This window comes from Sapajus apella, unplaced genomic scaffold (genome assembly GCF_009761245.1).
Source record: "Sapajus apella isolate SASKATOON/1434 unplaced genomic scaffold, GSC_monkey_1.0 scaffold5, whole genome shotgun sequence".
NCBI lineage: Eukaryota > Metazoa > Chordata > Mammalia > Primates > Cebidae > Sapajus > Sapajus apella.
The window spans coordinates 47045012-47062206 of NW_022436945.1; the positions used below are offsets into that span (position 1 = coordinate 47045012).

A 17195-nucleotide genomic window follows, 5' to 3' on the forward strand; every position below is an offset into this window, starting at 1 on the left:
ACACCTTCTTTCCTTTATTCCTCTATTATTTCCTTTATTTTCTCCTTTTTTGCTTACTTTGCATTTAGCCTGCTCTTTCTCTTTCCTTAAAGTAGAGGCTTTGATTATTGATTTGATATCCTTCGATTTTTCTCATGTGGGCATTTAAAGCCATAAATTTGACTCTGAGCACTGCTTTTACTGCATCCCATAAATTTTGTTGTGGTGTGTCCTTTGCTTCCATTTAGTTAAAATATTTTCTAATTTCTTTTGTGATTTCTTCTTTGACTCTTGGGATATATGGAAATGCTAAAACTTCCAAATATTTAGGTATTTCCAAAATTTATTTTTGTTTTTATTTCTAATTTAATTCTGTTTTGGTTAGGAAACACAATTTATATGATTTTCATCCTCTTATATTTACCAAGATTTGTTTTATGATCTGACATTAAGTTTATTTGGAGATGGGAGAGAGAAAGAGAGGAAAATTCCCTAGCAAAATGATGTAGGACCCCCATTGTTCTTACCAAAATTTTAGTAGTTTTTCTTGATAAATATTTCCTAATTTGCTGTATGACTGGTTAATTTCTATAGTCCTGAAGAGGTTGTTTTTGGCAATTTTGTCCAGTTTTATCATTGATTTTTGTGGAGACTATTTGCCAGCCTCCTCACTTAGCCATTCTCAAAGTTCCACCCCCAGATACTTTCCTTTATGAAATTGAGTGCTCTCTTGGGGCCGTAGGCGAACATGTAAAAAATATGGGTGCATTTAAGACTAAACTTTGTACTACCAATTTAGTGTACCAAACATTTAGAGGTGAGTTTGTGCAAAAACAGTTATTTGAGCCTAATTTTTTGGGAAGGTGAGACTTCAGTACAGTCTTTAAAACTTTGAACAAGTGTGCAGGCCATCACATTAACTGACAAGCCACTCTGTCCAGAATAATCTTGTCTGAAGTGCCAGTCAGCAACCTAGGCTGGCTGTTGTAAAAATTCTATTTGGAGTAGAGTGGTATCAAAAAGCGGTGTTTGTAACACAAAAATTGTATTCATCCTTTAGAAATTCTTAAAAACCACACTCTTTGAAAAACAAAACAGTGCTTTTGTGGATTATTGAGCAGAAAACGCGCATGAGAAAAATGAAGTCTTAGGTTGTTCTGGGAACCATTTGCAAGGTAGGTTTGAGAGGGGATTAAATGGTGCACTAAGAGGTACTATTGAGATGTGTAGACCAGAGGAACATGATTAGTAACAGGTGGCTGAACTAAGTACAAATTGTCTTGAGCTTTTGCCTTTAACGTATTATGTAATAACTGTGGTAGTATTTGTGAATTACAGCTTTCTTATCTGTAAAATAGGGTGAACATTTATTTTCTGTTTATTTCACATAGTTATGTGGATTACGATATTGGAAATAGAGATGAAAAAACAATCTGAGCACTATCTAGAGGTGCCACAAGATGATGGTTATCAATAAGAAATGAAAGTAGAAGATATTTGAAAACCACCCATAGACTAGTCGGGTGAGACCTGAAGGGGTAGTTGAAAAGGATTTGAGCATCATAAGTAAAAAGATAATATTCAAAGGCCTAGTTGAAGGTATAGAGGTGGACTGTCCTAAATGTGGTAATTATGTCTATTTTCAGATCATTGCCTCACATTTTAGTATTAACTTTCCAAACAATTTGAAATGATGGATATGAATGCTATACACTTCTTTTTACAGATAATAAAATTATAGCACTAATACCTAATATTTAACTGTCTTATTATAAAAATGATTTAAGGATTACTTCTCGTAGACAAAAAGATATTGCCTCATAAAAATTTCTCTAATTTGTTGTATTGTTTTTTAAATCTCAATTTTCACTGACCGTTTAAAAAAATACCACTGTCATCTTAGGCTGAAAGCCATCTATTAACTCACAACGGAATCATCTTTTAAAAACATGTTTGTCCATGTCACTTCTTCATTGATTTATGAACCTTGACTGGATAGTTCAGTAGGTGATGCCACATAATATTGGAATTAATTTCACTGAAACTGAAAAAATAACATATTGTCATCTTAATTCCACATTAATTTTTACTTGGACTCCTGGAATCTTATTTTAATCCCTAAAATGTGAAAAGTATCTTCTAACAGTAATCAGTGTCATGAAATTCTGACATGATGATTTTCTAAAATATTGATTTTTAGAAGTTTACTTTCTGTCTTTCATTATAGACATCCCTGTAAGAAACATTGGCAGTAATAATCAGTATGTTATTTGAGAACCTTGAGGATGTAGACTCTGTGAATTTGGCCTTTTTGCATTCAAATTCTGCCGTTGACACTCAGTGTGTTAATATCCATTCCGACCTCAAGGTATTGTTTTAAAGGTTAAATATGAATTTAACCTGCCAAAAAGTAAGAATTTTACATATTAAGTAGAAAAATATGTAAAATACTTATACATATATCTATTACACATAATACTATAGTGATATATTTTATAAATATGTAAAATGTATATATGTAGATGTATAGACACAGACTCACATTTTCTCTGTCTGTGTGCGTGTTGTGTGTATCTATCTCTTTCTCTTACTTACTGCTCCACAACTCTAATGCAGAAGTAAGCTCTGTGAGTGCCATTTTCATCTGTTACGTTCACTCCTGAATTCATACCACCTAGAGCAGTGCCTGGCATTAAGTAAATATTTGATGAATCAATGAAGTTTCTCTACTTTTTAACCTTGCTATTTTAGGATTAGAAAATTTACCATGAACATTCATATTTATCAGGTATTCCAGTTTTATTTTTTATAATTGATGAATGGAATCTTATTTTTATTTCATTTTCCATTTTGGAGATCTTTTATATGTGATTGCTTTACAAGGATTGATTTAAAGCAAATATTAATTTAACTTTTAACTTTTAATTAAAGCTGTCTAGTTTTCAAACTCAAAGTATTTCTAGCTAATTCTCAAGACCTAGAGTGAATTGCAGTGATTTCTTATGCATTGCATTTTAGGTCGCTTTTGAACCATATGGAACTATAAAGTAATGAAACTATGAACATATATTTGCATGCATTCCTTTTTATCCAAAATAAACCACTGTTTTTTGTCTTCCCTGAGTGCTTTGCTCCTACTCACATTTCTCAAAAATATATTTCTAGTAGCTCCTTTTAAAAGGTCCCTTTTAGATCAAATTTATTAATTATAAAACAAATTCAATCTCACTACTTTTTACTGATAGAACAGTATCATTTGACATAGCACCTTTTCCTGCCCTTCTTGCAATTTTCTTTTCTATTTTCTTCACCTTCCTGCTCCCCTTTTCTTTCTGGCGTTTTCCCTCACACTTGGCTGCCTTCGCATTAGCAGGCTAAGTGGCTCTATGTAAGCTTGTCCTTGGTCGGAGCTGTCTGCTGACTCTCAAGTGCCATAAGTGGCTGTAATTGAGAGAGGCAATGAGATGTTGAATAGCCAAACTGTAAATGGAAGATTCTTTGTCCTTACCTATAAAAAGAAAAGGAACCTATAAAGGTAGCTATACAAACAAATTCAAAGACACATATAATAGTGTACTTTTGTTTTTGGTCACAGTTTATGTGCAGCCAATACAGAGAGTTTCCAATAAACAAGTTTTTTTTTTTTTTTTTTTGGTTTTGGTGGTTTTTTTCCTTTAATTAAGAAATGGAAATGTTTTGTTTACTTAGTCAGCATTTTGTGGTGCTGTTAGTTGTTTGGTTCCTTAGGGAGGGGTGATAAGGATTGAGGAAGTCACAGCCTCTGTTCTCAAGCAATTCATATTATAGTGTAGCTTTCAGCAAAATCGAGAAATCTACAAAGAGGTATAGGAGTGTCAGGGAAGATAAGATTGGTTTCGTCTGTGGCGAAGTGGGTTTCATAGTATTCATGATAACTTTGTGAACTTAGTCATGCTTGGATGTCAGAATATATTTCCCAGATGGGAGGGAAAAATTAAAAGATCTAAAATATAATACTATTGTAGGCAAACCTGTAGAGAACAACCCAGGATTGTTTAGATATGCAGAATATTTGAAGATGAGTTATGCCAGTTCTTCGAAAACTAGGGAAAAAATAACAGTAAATAATTATCGAGAGAGCATGCTAGAATAATCATCCAGTGAAATTTAAGCAGTTGATTAAAAATTGTTTTTCCTGTCCAAGCAGTCAAATGTGGCATTCAAGTATGAACTTAAATTGTTCTTGTGGTATAAAAACCTCACTAATTGTGCAAATACAAGTGGACACACTCCAAAAAACACAGTGAGTTTCATTGCCTTAATGTTTTTACGTCCCAGAACAAAATGCAATGCTTTCATTAGCTTCCACTAATTTGTTTTCATTTTATATCATAGTATATCTTATTTTAATCAATAGCGATTTGGTAAAGTAGAGCTCAATTTTGATTTTATGCTATTGACTTTCTGCCCTGTATCTATTTCATTCTTTATCCATTTGGGGGCAAAATTCTAGACTACATAATGGATTTTGTCATTGTTTAGCATATATATATTTACTTAACCTCCTGACTGCATACTTCCACTAATAGCATAAATAAATGCTAAATATAATAATAATTAACTAACATAGCTGATTCTCTTGTAAAGCTCTTTAAATAGACATACTGGAACATTCAAAAATTGATATGGCCAGTTGCAAAACCATTAGGAAACATTAAATGTCCAAAGAAAAACTACTTTGAAGGACAGTACTATTTTCTGGGTGTTAAAAGTCTGTCTTATTATTTGTTTAATAAAATAAAAATGTCATGGTAATTTAAAGAAAAAACTCAAATACTTCTATAAATCTTTGATTCAAATAAACTATTTTGGTTCATTTATGAGTTTTAAAATTTAAATTTATTTAGATTATTATAAATAAATAGGTAATAGTATTTGTATCTGTGTACATAAATAAGGGTGTGCATATATATATGTGTATGATTAGCTGTGCCAAGGTGTTTCTCAATTTGTTTTTTTGGCTGTTATCTAATGGTAAAAGTGATTAAGATTCATCCCAGTATCTTAGCTAGAAGAGCTTGTGGCAAGAAATAAGGACATTTCTTGGAAATAACAAAATTTATATTAAAAACTGTTATATTCATTAGCAAAACTGTAAAATCAATAGCTACCAAATCCATCAACTTCCTCAGTAAACATTATAATAAATTATGTAGTACAGGAAGATGTGTCATCTGTATCCTAAATTTCCTCTACATACTAAAGTTCTGCTGTGATAGTTCAGGCATTGTGGAAATCATAGACTTGGCAAGCAACAAGAAATATTCAAATAGTCTACAACTGTAACCATGTAATAAAATATTTAATTTTCTCATCATCAAATTTAACATTCTTTTCTTTTTTTTTCAGACATGTTTAATTTGGTATATCGGAGGAAAAAAACATGGATTTTTAGCAGTTGAAGAGGAAATTAAGGTAATTAGATTATTATTGACCTCCATATAATTTCAAAATTTACTTAAATATATTTATCTTCAAGCTAATATATTATTTTAAGTCTTTATCACATTGAAATGTCAGCATATTTGTAGTGTGTTACTAAAATGGAATTTTACATATTTTGGAAAATAAATTGCCATTTCTTGTTATACATTTTCCAAAAATTATATTTCTTGTGAACAAATTATAAATGATTAATTCAAAATATTTCTTTTGCGAGGAAATATACTCCAGCTATATGAAAAATAAATGAGCTAAAAATAACAGTTTTGGCAGGTCTCCATCTTTTTGGAAAGGCACATGTGTTTTATTACTTTCTTATCTAATATAGAATAATCATACTGAGTTTCTTTTTCCAGTTGCTGCATGTACACTAACACAATGTGTTAAAGTCATTTTTGTTTAATTCATTCCGTTTTAAATTACATATTCAGAATGTTGAATATAAATATTAGGTAACAAAATATATTCATTTGATAGCAACAAGATGTTTAATATTAAGCAAATTACTTTCAAAAATTATGTTGTTATTTATCAGAAAAATGTTTATGAAGTCCAGTATAAAACATTTCAAGGGGTGTAACTTAAAGTCAATATACATATTTATATCTTCCCCAGAAAATCATAGAAGGCAAAACAGGCCTGCATATTTATTAATCAAGCAACAGTACAATTGGAATTTCCTCTTTTCTTGAAGTTACTGAAAGTAATTCCTGTAAGGTTACTTTGTGAAGTTTAGCATATATGTTATTATAAATATACAGCCTAAAATTGGAAATATTAATGTTCTTACTGTTGTTCGTATTAAAATGATTTAAGTTCATTTCATTTTGAATTATTGGCATAATTGATATGTGTTTTAATTGCTATCATTTATTTTCAAATATTCTGTACTTTCCTCTGAGCTTTAAGAGTAATGAAATGAGTGACTTAAAATAGTAAATATATTGTACTTGTCTTTGTATGCACTAACATTTTTCAGGTGATGTTTTGTCTTTTAAATATTTTTGCCTTTATTTCTTTGTCATTGTTTTCTTCCCCATATTTATTTCTATATGCAAACAATGTTATTCCTGTTTTACAGAAGAGACATGATTGAATCTCTTTCATTTATAATTTCATTGTCAGTGTTTTCTTCTTCACATTCGTTCACATATACAATTAATATGATTTCCTTCTTTCAGAATAGATATGATTGATTGTCTTTCATTTGTATCATTAGCTTGTTTATACATTAACAACTAAATTTGGCAGATATCCTTTTGCTAAGTTCAATATGTAATGGTTTATTTGGTACTTAATGTTAGTCAAATAAATAAATAGACAAAACATGCTCATGCAGTCATCCTTTTTTTAAAAAAATAATCCAAACAAACCTAGGTATATTTGTAGTGGACATATTAAAAACTGGTGAGAAAGATGAAGCACTATAGATACTATTGTGCTCATTTTGAAAGAGTTCCTGACAGATTGCTAAAGAAAGAAAGGTGGGAGCAGTTCACTTCTGCTGAAGGCTCCGAAACCTTCAGAGAAGCTGCGAAATTCACGGAGGAGTTGTTGTGACAGGGAAGGTGACGTTATACATTCCAGGCCCACACACTCGTTTGTGAAAGAGTCCATAAAAGAGCAAGGATGGCCATTGAGAGACTGCTGTTTCCTTTGAATAATCAGAAAGCATGAAGCCTTAATGATATTTAATTTAATGATTGCTACAGGTCCCAAATATGAAGCTTCTGGAGAAATCATAGGGATTGTTATCATGTTGAATGTTTCACAGATTTCTAATGTTTTAATTCATATATAATTCATGTGCCGTAAATTCATCATTTTAAAGTATACTTTTTCTTTTTTTTACTATATTCACAAAGTTGTGCAGCTATCACTGCTCTCTAATTTCAGAACATTTTTATTTTCCCAAAAAGAAACCCTGTATCCTTTAGCAGTTATTTTCTGTTCCCCTCTTCCCCCACCCTCTGGCAAACACTAACATACTGTCACTGAGGGTCTACTGTATAAATAGAGTCATATGTTTGGGCTTTTATATCTGTCTTTTTCAGTTAGCACAACATCACCCTTGTAGCATGAATCATTACTTCAGTTTGTTTATGGCTGAATAATATTCTGTTATATGGATATATACCACATTATGTTTATCCATTTTTCAGTTGATGGACTTTTTTAGATGTTTAAGCTCTTGTGAATAATGCTGCTTTGGAAATTTCTGTACAAGTTTTTGTGTAGGTATATGTACTTATTCCTCTTGGATATATACCTAAGGTTGAATTTCCTGGGTCATATGTTAACTGTATGTTTAGCTTTTTAGGAACTTCCAAATTGTTTTCCAAGGTGGCCGCACCATTTTGCATTTCCAATAGAACTAGGCGAATGTTTCAGTGTTTCTGTATCCTTGCTAAAAGTTATTGTCTGTCATTTTGATTACAGCCATCCTGTTGGATGTCAAATGGCTACGTGTTGGGATTTTGATGGTGGTGGCTGTTTGAAAGGGTATTTTAGTGTACTCATGTTATATGTATTTGGTTAAGTGCATTTATGGAATTAACTATCATTTTTAACTAAACTAGTCCTCACATTTCAAAAATTGCTTTTATGTAGCCCTAACATCAACATTGGAAAATGAAGATTATTTTATTAATACATGCTCAAGACAACAATAAGAAAATGGCAGCTAATATTTCCCCTACTTCTATTACAGGTTATTTTTCGGTTTCATAACATAAACACTAATCAGACTTATTAAGGAGCTAACCAAAAACTTAAAATAATCAAGAAGATTGACACATGGATTTGACTCTTAAATCCCAAGTGATTAAACTTGTCTTAAGAATATATTTTGTTTTGAGGTATAAGTAAATGATAGTACACAGAAGCATAAATAGTAAGAACTGTAATAACATCTAGAACATAAATGTAAAACTCCTGGTTTTGTTCACCAGAGTTTATACTCATGGTCAGTCTAGCAATTTACAAATTTTTACTAAGCTTTCTGATAAATCTTTTAGAAGCTTCATTTGAGATTTAACTACAGGGAAGGAATACAGTCACTGGAGAAAGCATAGCTCTTTCTGCTGTGGTAAAAATGCCTGTTGTCATATACGGCAGTTGGAGACCTCTTCCATCTTCAACCTTCTCTGCTCTCCAGCTGCGCTGGCTTCATTGCTGTTTGTGCAACACACTAGGCCACTCCACATAAGAACCTGGGTCTTTCTACCAATCAGTCTCTTCAGTTATTCACATAGCTTGATTCCTAGACTTCAGGTATTCTCTTCTCATGGCAGCCTTCCCTGCACATTCGTATTTAAAATGAAAACTGTTTGGGAGTACCCTCTGCCCCATCTCCTGCCTTATTTTTCTTCAGAACATACATTACCACATTACACAAATTTGTTTAATGCCTCCTTCCGTTAGTTTATATATTCTAAATATTTTCTCTTTATAGCATCTTTTTAATTTCGGTTTTCAATGTGTCTTCATATTGTGCCATTGGCTTTGCTCATGGATTTGTATTAGAAAGATAACTCTGGAAGCAGCATGTGTGAGTATGTGACTGAAGGCAGGTAGATTACCTAGGAAATATTTGCAATAACTCAGGTGAGGTATGAGAAAGATCCAGTTTAACACAACAACAATGGAGATTGAGTGGTAGTGACACATTTAAGAATATTTAGGGCTGGGCGCAGTGGCTTATGCCTGTAATCCCAGCACTTTGGGAGGTCGAGGTGGGTGGATCACAAGGTCAGGAGTTGGAGACCAGCCTGTCCAGGTAGACCAGTAGAGACCAGGTGAAACCCCGTCTCAAATAAAAATAGAAAAAAAATACAAAAAAAATAGCCAGACATGTTGGCGGGTACCTATAATCCCAACTACTCGGGAGGCTGAGGTAGGAGAATTGCTTGAACCCAGAAGCCAGAGGTTACAGTGAGCCGAGATCATGCCATTGCACTCTAGCCTGGGCAACAGAGTGAGACTTCATCTCAAAAAAAAAAAAAAAAGAATACTTGGAAGGCAGATTCATAGGTCTTAGTGACTGATTGCATTTGAATAGTGAGAGAAAAGTTGAAGTCAGAAATGAGTCTCAGGTTTGAAGGTGGCAACCCTGTTTGTGATGGCGCCATTTATTGAGCTGTGTAGGAAGCAGAATTCTTTGCTTATTTGCTTTTATACAATTTTTATACAGTAACGATGTAATGTCTTCACAGAAATAGTAATGTCTATTTTTTTACAGAAATAATACCCAGAGCTAGGTGTTAATTTTAATCTCTAGTTAGGAGTGATTTCTACAAATATAGCACTTTAAACTGAAGGTCATTAATTATCTCTCTTTTTCTGTCCCCTTTTAAAATAGAAATTTAAAAAAGAAATTTTGGTTAGCTATGAGATTATGTTTTCTAATTAACTTTAAAACCACAGTCAGAATGTGCAGGATGTAAAAACCAGCCATGAGCAGAGTAAAAGCACATTAATTATTCAGACAGGCATTCCTGCTTATTCTACCCTTGGAGATATCGAGGCTGTCAGAATCTGTCAATTGTATATAGTTAGTGCCCTTCAGAATTTACATACATAAATGGTGACCTTTGGAAATCTGCATAAAGATAAGTCTGGCATTTCGAATGATACCTGCCAGTCAGTTGAGCAAAAAGTTGTCAGTTACTACTTAATCCACAGAGAGAGCGGGCTGTGAAGCTGTGAACAGCAAATGGAATGTATACAAAACAACAAGCATATTTTTTTCCCCACCAAAACAAAAATAAAATTCATTCTTAACAGAATTTTACAAAGGTTATAACTAATTACTTGGATCAGTAATTTTGGTGTGTATAATTTTTTCACTAAATCTGTTAAAATGAAAGTTAAATTTAAAAATAACTAATTTTAAAATTTAGTTATTTTAAAATAAATGTTTATTACTAGATTTGTATGATATAAAATGAGTGCATACACATTGTGATGTTAACTTTCTATTTTTTCTTATTTTTATGGCTAAACCCTGAACTAACAGTAGCTCAGTCAACATCTTGTGTTCTGATCCTTGCCTTGATCAGATCTTATTTTTCTTGAAGTATCCACTGCTGTGTTTAATCCACAGCACTGAAAAAATATTATGATGATCCAAAAAAGGCCGCTTGTTTCTGCCTGAATCAGGGATCCTATGTTGAATAGAGTGAGGTCTGTTCTGAGCTACAAATATTTATAGATTGGTCTTTTGTGTCATAGCTAAACAATGCATTATTAGCTATTGATATTTTTCTTGCAAAAGGGGTATTTGTTGACTGTTCTCTTTCAGTTGACAATATACATTTAATTTTTTTTGAGAACATACATTTAAATTTACTTCTTGTAAATATTTGATGAATTTAAACGAATATAGATACCCATGTAACCACAACTGTTGTCTTTCCATCTGCATGTATGCTTATGGTTTTTTTGTTTGTTTGTTTATATGCTTTGTTTTCTGTATAAAATTCTATGAAATGGAAAACCTATATAGAATTGTGTAATTTTTACCACAATTGGGAAACAAAACAGTTCTATCACCTAAAAATTCCTTAGTGCTGCTTCTATGTAGTCAAACTCTGCCTCTGCTCCTAACTCCCAGCAACCGCTGGTCTGTTCTCCATTCCTATACATCATACAATGTGTAGCCTTTTGTGATTGACTTCTTTCTCTCAGCATAATGCCTTTGAGGTTCATCCTTGTTGTTGGGTGTCTCAATAATTCATTCCTGTTTTTATTGCTGAGTAGTATTTTATTGTATGGATGTGTCACAATTCATTTATTTATGTACCTATTGAAAAACTTGAGTTATTTTTAATTTTTAGTGATAATAAAGATTGTGTTAATCCATTAGTACTGCTATAAAATAACACTAGAGACAAGGCAATTTATAAAAAGAAAAAGGTTTATTGTGGCTATGGTTCTCCAGGCTGTATAGAAAGCATGGCATCAGCATCTGTTCCTTGTGGGGGCCTCAGGGAGCTTACAATAGTGGCAGAAGGCAAAGGAGGGCCGGTGTATCTCATGGCCAGAGAGAAAGCAAGAGAGGGAGAGGGGGTATTGCCACACTCTTTAGAAAAAAAAAGAAAATCTCATGTGAACTCAGTGAGAACTCACGAATTACCTCAAGAAGGGCACCAAGCCATTCATGAGGGATTCACCTCCATGACCTCTTCACCTTATACCAGGCTATGCTTCTAACATTAGGGATTACATTTCAACATGGTGTTTGGAGGGGATAAACATCCAAACCATATCAAGTTGTTATGAACTTTCATTTGCAGTGTGTGTGTGTGTGTGTGTGTGTGTGTGTGTGTGTGTACATGTATGTGCATAAGTTTTTAATCATTCTAGGTTAAATACCCAAGTGTAAGATTAGTGGGTCATATAGTAAGTCTATATATTGATTTTTTAAAAAAATACTTCTAAGTTTCATTTCTATTACCTTTTTTGTCCCAGTTTTTATTTGTTTCTATTTAAGGTGCCATTTTATTATATAAATTGTTGGTATGCAGAAACTTTTATCTTCTTCAAACACTGGATTTTGTTAATTTTTTTAATGCTAGGATGACTGTGGCAAGACCTGCTTTTATTGCTCTTTGAATGTAGGTAGGAAAATTATCCAAGTGAAAAATGCTACTTTTATGATATCTTCCTTCCATGATATTTTTCATTTGTCTTTATGAGTTTGTCCTGTTTCCTCTAGTAGATAATGCCAAATGATTGAACATAGAAATACGGCTTAACAGTTTTCGGTACTGGATGTGATATTCAGCTGTTTTATTCTAATTAAAGCTCATGTCAAGTGCCATTCAAAATTTACGTGCATAAATGGTTTTCTTATTACATAGAAAAGAGTCTCGTGAGAAAATATGTACAAAGATACTCTAACAAATTTGGTCATGTAGTCAAAAACTCTTTGATTAAGTACACCACATTATGAAACGATGGAGATACTAAAAATGAAACGTGAGTCTGACATTGGCTATTAGGAATAAGAGCCAAATAAACACTAAAAATCATCTTAAAATTATGAAATATAATTGGCTATATCCCTTATATGTCATGGCAAAGTTTCTGTATGCATCCATGAACCGCTAAGTTATACAGAATTTTCAAATGTGGTTCTGATTAGGAAGAACCCTGGGTAAGAGTCACTTCACTCTAAGCTTGGTTTTGCCATTAACTTGCTCTGAGACCCAAGGCACATCATATAATCTCCCTGGATTGTAGTATTCTCATTTGTCCAATTAGCAAGAACAGCACTAGATTATCCATAAATGAGCTCCTTGATCTAAAACAATATGATGCTGCAATTCTGCGATGATCTTGGGTCATTGAGAAGAAAAAGTTACTGGCCTCTGTGTTTAGCATACTCTGTCGGAAGTCAAAGATATGCACATTTTAGAGACTTTAAGAACTACTTTGAATTAAAAAAAAAAAAAAAGTTTTGATGCTTGACAGAAATCCACTAAGTAATCCAGAAACTTAAATATTATAAAATCATTAATTTTGATAATGTTTTTCAAAAGCTTAATATTAAAAAAAAGGTTTAGATGTAAATTAGATTAAGCAAATACATTAGTAAATGTAAATTCATATCCTCATTTTTTAGTATAATGAGAGTTTATTGAGAGTTTCATTTTAAAATTTTTTTCAGAATTTAAAAAGTCAATAATAATTTAGAGCCTTCACTTAATTATGAATCACAGGCTTTGTTATATATTCTTCGTGTTTTTCGAGGTGAATGTGCATTTCTAAATATTTATATACTTTAAGAAAAAATATATAAACTTATTTTAAAAGCTTATATACTAATAAGAAGAGGAGACATTAAAAATGTCACTTATATTGGTGTAATGCAAAACATTAAGTACCATCTTTCAAATGGCAATGAATGTCATCATAACTCTTGAAGAGAAGTATAAAATATGTTAATTTTAATTTACTTGAAAATAAATCACTTATTTACTACATATTGTATTAGTGTCTGGTGTGTATAAGACCTCGGCTGTGTTCTGGAGTAATAATGCTATACCATCTGGAGATAATTGGAAGTCTGTTTGGGGATACAGAAACATGTACTGCTAGCTGTAGAATAATATGACAAGTACTCTAATAGGAACATGAGGAATAGAGAGTAATTATTCTTAAAATTCTTTGCAAAAACTTTGCAGAAGTCATGGCACATGAAAAGGATTTTATTACTGGAGAACAGAGAATGGACTTTCTGAGAGTATGGCCATGGTAAGACCATATTCATTATAAAATAATGAATAATCTGTTTTGGAGAGAATATAATTTTTCTGAGTGATAGAGTATTGTATAAATAAGCAAACGAGGAAATTTAAGGACATATTAGGAGAACTCTTTTTATATTATTATGTATTTAGTAGGGACCTAAGTATATAGGTATTATTGTGATATTGTTTTATTAAAGAATAAGATCCCTAAAGAGTGTAAGGGATACATTAAAGGTGGGATAAAATGATAGACAAAAACCCAAAATGGATGACTGGATCTCATAGTTACAATATTCTTTGAACTGTTCCCAAAAAGCAGTTCCTGAGCACTGATGAAAAATTCAACTGACAAACTCCCCTCACTGAAATTTTACACAAACTATCAAAATATATACATTTAGAATTTTGTTTGGCCCAGGATTACCAAACTTTTTCTTCTTTAAAACATTAAGTTCATGCTTAAATATCAAAGCTTACATATCCTTCCTATCCATCCAATATACAATACATGAAGTTTTTTCTTGATTCCTAAAATGTGTTTGTGGAAGAGAATTTAATTGCTTTAAAGAAAGAAAGAAATTGGATTGCTTGGTTTGGCTTACTGCTGCCTTCAGTGTTCTGAGAACAATAATGCAATTAGCTAAAATGTTTATTCACAAAATTTAATTCCTGGGGAGAATATTCTCAAATTGCCTCTTGTAAGTGTAATGTAAGCAAACAGTTGTTTGTTGGCTTTGTTGCCAAAATTGTGAGTGGCTAGGTTTTTATAAAACGTGGTGATAATATACGTGTAATCTTGCAGACTTCCATTTTAAAATTTAATGAAGAAACTAAATTTTATAGATAGTTTTGTTAATTATATTTCAGTGTTCTCAGCCACAGCTGAAGAAATCTTCAGTGTTATTAATTATTCCACAAATAAAAATTTTAATAGATTATGTTTCATTTCAATTTCATACCTGATTAAATACACTGAATTAATAGTATTTTTGGATTGTCAGTTCCTGGACAATCTAGTGATAAGGGGGTTGAAAATGTTAAGTGTGCTATTTATTCTGGACATAGTATAAATATACAAGAAAAATGAATGCTTATTCTCATTACACCAGTATCAATCAATATTGCAGCTTTAATTTCCTATGATATCACCTTTGAAAAGAATTGATAATAGGATAAGGACAGAGGAAATGTATTATAAAAGCCTTTGCTGTATATATAGCTTATATGGCTTCTGAAAACTTATCCCTGGACAAAGCTTATACAGATAATTTCTATTAACTTTCCTTTACTGTGTTATATTATTTCAGGTGCTTTCTCTCTCAGCTGGCCTATTTTCTAGCTGCAGTTTAAACATACTATTATATGTTAATTTTACACAACAAATATAATAAAAATATGAAGGTTTTAATAGGTAATGACCTATTATGAATTTGTTCAGTAAAATACTATAACAAATTAAAGCTTTCATTTAAAAAATAGCTAATTGTAACCCATTTGAAAGAGACCAGAAAATGATAAGATACTTAAAATGTTTTAACTGGCAGAGACTTCAATAAAATACCAGGGAACACATTTAGTATAAAACTATTTGGAAAACTTTGATATGGAGGGGTATAGCTGAGCTGTTAATGTAGAAAGAGTAACACAGTGTTATTATCCCACCTGTTGAGAGCACATTGTGCTATGGCTAATTGACAAACAAGAAATAATGAATGAATGGAGTCTTCGCCAAACTAACCAGGGTGTTTCGTTGTTATGAGACCGTAAGTTGGGAAAAACACATCTGAATTGAGATCGTATTCAAGTTGTATTTACTACAGCCTGTTTTAGCTAAGGAGGGAAAGGATTTATTTGTAAAGTGCTACCTACAGTGTGCTTTTCACCCAAATGCTTGACAGATTTCTTGTACATACACATCATCTAGCAACCACATCCTTTTAGCTTTAGCTGTAGCAGAAAGTGAACTTTTAACAAAGTTTAAAATTAATGAAAAGCCATTAGATATTTCTCATTCTCCATATTTATGTTCAATATATTTAGAATGCAGACTAAGTTTTAATGGCCTGTTTCTGGCATTCTTGATGATAACGTTTTTCATTCAAAAAAAATTATTTACTTTTTTTGATAATGCCATAGATCAGCCCAAATCGAGTATTAAAAAAAAAAAAAAAAAACCTTTTATAAGAGTGTACATATCAAATTACATAATCACATTTGTGATGTTAATTTCTAAGGAGAGATTCTTACTTGGTTTACATTGGCTGAATGATTGCCAACTTGATTCAGTTGAACCAAGGTCTTGGGCATCATTTCCATTTAAGGGCTTTGATCTCTAACAAAGTATTGTACAGTGTAGGTAAAAATAATGAATAACCAACACAATTTTGGCTTTCCCAATCACTACTTTTTCTGTTGCATCTAAGTTTAGATCATCCAGGAGGGAAATCTTAATTTGTCATTATTATTAATGTATAAAATAGTAACAATAAATTTAATGTAAATCTACCTCTTTTCCAGCAAATATATTTATTTATAATTTAACACTAATAACAGGTATTTGTATAGTGCTTTGACTGGCCTTTTTGATACTTCTAATATGTAAATGAATATTTAAGTCAAATTCACTGAGTGTCCATTATGTTCCAGGCACTATGAAATGTACTTTCATGTAATTTACTAAATAACCTATTAAGCTAGTAAGGAATATGTTACTATTATTATTCCCACTGAATAAGACTTTGATTCAGGAAAATAAAATTTTATATTTTACTAGTTTTCTAATATGATAAGTATATATTTATACTATAAAATTATACAAAACAACAATAACAATAATGCAGTTTTTAGAACTTCAGTTTTTTAGCAAATATCATCAAATGTTATGACATTATTTACAATTGTTGCCAAATTATATAAAGTTACACCTTTTAAACCACAAAGTTCTTTTTCTTGCGCATTAACATTACCACTGTCTTTTCCTGTTAACACCTTTTCACTTGTTCTCACAAACTTAATTTTAAAATTTCAAATGAATGTCACAATTATCCTAGGAAGTAATCCATTTACAGAAAAAGAAATTAAGGAACAGGACAGATGTGACTGAAGCTGAGTCATGCTCCATTTGTGTTCTATCCAGCCTTAAACACAAATAGTCAAAAAGAAATGAGGCAAATGTGGGGATGTGGTGGGGGAGGGGGGCTATGAAAGCATATGACCTTCTGTGGTCCCGCTTTTTCAAACTCTTTCAGAGCTCACCTTATTGCCTAGAGAGTTGTGAGTTGAAAGCATCTTTCTAGCTCTCAATTCCTGGCTTTCTCTGTTATTTTCTCAATTTTCAACTCTTTTGCACCACATAGCCAGCACACCAGTATTCCTAAGATTCTGGGTGAGAACAGTTCTGTGCTTAAATTTTCTAATTGCTTCATATGACTAGCTAAACCAGGAAGATTTGATAACCTGTAGTATTAGCTAATTTCCTAT

The 17195-nt window shown here is 31.9% G+C and overlaps 1 protein-coding gene across 5 annotated transcripts in view; it reads left to right on the forward strand.

The window, feature by feature from the left end:
* The window catches only part of ADGRL3 (adhesion G protein-coupled receptor L3), an 844276-nt gene that overhangs the window by 168731 nt on the left and 658350 nt on the right, over positions 1-17195 (forward strand). For all 5 annotated transcript variants that reach the window (XM_032272132.1, XM_032272140.1, XM_032272143.1 and 2 more), the window contains one exon: positions 5368-5433. The gene's annotated coding sequence lies outside the window, so the exon portion shown is untranslated. The remainder of the gene's footprint in view (positions 1-5367; positions 5434-17195) is intronic.